A 3,466-nucleotide genomic window follows, 5' to 3' on the forward strand; every position below is an offset into this window, starting at 1 on the left:
TACAGAATGGTGACACAGAGCTGAACAAATTGCACTACACATTTTGGCCAGAAGATGTCAAACCTGCCACTGAGGATGTGCGTAAATTTCTCACACTACACTCACAGGTGCATTTCTGCAAGGCAACCAGCAGAGGGTAGCTGTCAGCAGTGCAATTCAGAGGCAGCTCCTCAAGTGCCTACAGGCAAATTGTTCCCACTGGCTCAGGCCTGGCCAGGGCTGCACTGGGGGTGAAATAGGGCTAGGGCACTTTTGGCGTACACAGCACAGCACAGCACAGCACAGCACAGCACAGCACAGCACAGCACAGCACAGCACAGCACAGCACAGCACAGCACAGCACAGCACAGCACAGCACAGCACAGCACAGCACAGCACAGCACAGCACAGCACAGCACCTGAAGGGAGAAGGTGGGTGCACATAATACTCACTCATAACAGCCAAGGCCATTAGCATCCATTGTACTGAGCGACCTCATTATCCCCCCTCCAGCTAATGAGGAGGAGCTCTTTCACTTCTTAGCCATCATCTCCTCTTCTTCCAGCCCTTTTACCGTTCTTTCTTTTCCATTTTTGTTTTTGCCTTTGGTTATTAACCTCTCAGCCTTGCCCCATTTTCATAGTAATTTATGTGCAGTGTTTTCTCTTTAGTGTTGGTCGTCTATTTATTATTCACTGTAATTAGGGTTGGCAGTACTGTGTCACCACCATGATCTTCTGTCCTCTACACTCTCCGTACCACCTGTCCTTAGGAGGCATGTAACTGGCCACCTGTCCTTGGCAAACAGCCTCTCGCTCTTCGTGGTGGCTTATGTTTAAAGGTTGAGGTGTGCAACATACGTTGTTGTATTAAATTCCTGCCAACAGAATAAGCTGCCAAAAATATAAAATGCAAATATGACCAAAGGTATCATCGCCCAATAACATAATTATTTCCTGTTTTGGTCTGTGCATTAGCATGTCCTGCAGGTGCCCTTAGCTGAAGACAAGCAACGACCACCTCTCCTTGGCAAGCAGCCTCTCGCTCCATGGTGACTTACATGTGGTATATTGTCCAAAACTTGAGGTCAGTAGCACACAGCAATCTAATAAACTGCTGCCAACACAACAAACTGGAAATGTAATATGAAACATAGGCAGTTCAAATGTAATTACTATTATTATTATTTTTTAAATTTATTTTACCTTTATTTTACCAGGCATGATAGACCCATTGAGATTAAAAATCTCTTTTTCAAGGGCGTCCTGGTCAAGTGGTAGCACAAATTACAAAATGAAAATGCCAGTTTCATTTTAAAAAAATCAAATAAAAGAAAAAGAAAACAAAAAAGAAAAACAAATCAATTTACAGACAATGGACTCGGTCTCAAGTGCTCTCGTCCTGGAATTAAAATCGCTCAAAGGAATCAGTTCTGATCATTTCAAATGCTTTTGTAAATGTTTCCATGAGGTGGGGACAGAAAAAGGTTGAAAAAGTACACGGACCGAAAAAGCAAAGGCCTTTTTCCCCTATTCAGTTTGGAAACAGGGGACAGGGAGAAGATGGTCATTATCCAGCCAGCATTATAATTTTCCACTAACATTACGCAACTTTTGTTTCCTGCTAATGTCATACAGATGTCTTGCGTTAGGTGACATCAAGATATTAAAGCTATGATTCAACAATTGTATAGTAACATATGATTGCTATGATATCATTGTTATCGTATAATATAATTAAGTGCCTGCAAGGCATGTAGTGTCATGTGACGTGATAGGTGTTGCTGCAGGCACTTGTGTCAAATGTCATGAGAGGTATACTGACAGTTGTTATCTCTCATGACATTGTGTCACGTTTCGTGTGTCATTTAATGACATGACAGTTGTTGGGTCATGGGTTGTGACACGTGTCAGGTGTGTCACGCGTGTCAGGTGTCATAACATGTTGTGCCATGTTAGTACATCAAATTGTGTGTACATGTGTCATTTTAGCTGGCATGTCATGTGTCATGATATATGCTGTGTCGTCATGCGTCATAACAATGTTCCTATATAGCCTAGGTGTTGTTTCAGATGTTCTCACAATGACGTGAATCACTTGTTGTGACTTGCTGTGTCAACTGTCATGTTGGTGCAGATACAGGTTTCAGGACAGGTATCTTGTCATTTAGCCTCGCGGGCCATGCTACGTACTGCTGCCAAAGGATTGGCTCCACTACTAGTCTGGCCCCTGTTTTCTGTGAAGCGATGTTGAGCGGCATGGATCTGACCGGCCAACCCTCCCCAGAAAACAGCCAATAAGCAAATAAGCTCCCCATGTTGGGGCAAAAGGGGGAGGACGCTCATGATGATGACATAGACGTCTGTGCCAATGACTCTGGTCTGCGCTATGTTGTTGTTGAGTAACTGTTGGCGATTGGGTGAGAGCTGTCCAATCATTTCAAACCATAACTGAGTGCAAACTTCCCGCTTCCTGCGATCACCTCAGATCACACAACCTCCAGACCATGAATACAAAACAAAATGGTAGTATTATGGGATGGTTAGGACCAGGGTATTTGTCATTTGAGGTGACACTTGTTGTGGTCACTTGTTGTGACGCTTGGGCAGTCATGGGTAAGCGGTTAGGCCATCAGACTTGTAGCCCAAAAGTTGCTGGTTCAACTCCTGACTGCCAGGTTGATGGGGGGAGTAATTTACCAGTGCTCTCTCCCATCCTTCTCCATGACTGAGGCACCCTGGTACCGTCCTGCCGCACTGCTCTCTTGGGGCGCCATTGGGGGCTTCCCCCTTGCACGGGCGAAGTATAAATATATATGTTTTGTTGCATGCAGTGTGCTGTGTCACAATGACAATGGGAGTTGGAGTTGGAGTTGGCTTTCATTATGTTTTTTTGTTTTTTTTTAATTCTGAGATCTAAATAGTTCGGAATTAAAATTATTCTGCTCCTTGTTTACATGAAGCAGTCCCTTCATTTAATTCCGATCAACATCTGGGGATCAGGAAGGGTTTTGATTGGACAGAGGACGCACTATACACTTGTACATGTGAATGGGCAGCATGAATTCTGGAAGTAAACTACTATGAATATTACATACTCCACTTTCAAGTTCATTTGGAATTAAACATCGAATGTAAACAAGGCAGCAGTGTATGAAACATCCTAAGTGTATTTTCAATACTTAAATTTCAAGACCTTCTGTATCTGAAACAACCAAAGCATTATCGTCCTGCATTTCTTCTCTGAAATTAGTTTACACTCTACACTGTAAATCCTATAGGCTGACCTCAATTCACCACTTAAATGTTTTGTTACTGTTTGCGTTAAATGTTCCCTTCCACACACACATGCATTCAGGACCGTAACAAGACATTTTCAAATAACGGAGTCAAATACTGTGTGCTGTATTGTATACTGTAGGCCTACATTTAGAATGCTTCAAACACTTCAGTCAAACTCTTAAGTTTGCTTTCATTAATCACTGCT

This window comes from Engraulis encrasicolus, chromosome 3 (genome assembly GCF_034702125.1).
Source record: "Engraulis encrasicolus isolate BLACKSEA-1 chromosome 3, IST_EnEncr_1.0, whole genome shotgun sequence".
Classification (NCBI taxonomy): domain Eukaryota; kingdom Metazoa; phylum Chordata; class Actinopteri; order Clupeiformes; family Engraulidae; genus Engraulis; species Engraulis encrasicolus.